Source organism: Dermacentor andersoni, chromosome 9, assembly GCF_023375885.2.
Source record: "Dermacentor andersoni chromosome 9, qqDerAnde1_hic_scaffold, whole genome shotgun sequence".
NCBI lineage: Eukaryota > Metazoa > Arthropoda > Arachnida > Ixodida > Ixodidae > Dermacentor > Dermacentor andersoni.
This window is the reverse complement of record NC_092822.1, coordinates 116,242,501-116,242,800: the sequence shown is the minus strand read 5'-3', so window position 1 is coordinate 116,242,800 and position 300 is coordinate 116,242,501.

Below are 300 nucleotides of genomic sequence, written 5' to 3'. Positions count from 1 at the left end.
TTCGATGGTATCAATCGTCACGTACAGCGCATACATAGACGAGGGACAAAAAGGACGACGAAGACAAGCGCTGACTTCCAACTGATTTTTATTTTGAGGAACAAGCATATATATACTGAGACACCATGCGAAGCATTCTTTGCTTCATTCCTGGCACTTCGCAGAAGGTCGGTAGGCAGGTAGGTATTTTATCTCTCGTCGCCCCGTCAGACTTCATGTATTAAAGAAATTCATGACCGACATTGGACTTTACGTAATAGGATCGCACCTCTGCCTCCGAGCACAGCAGCCCAATGCTCT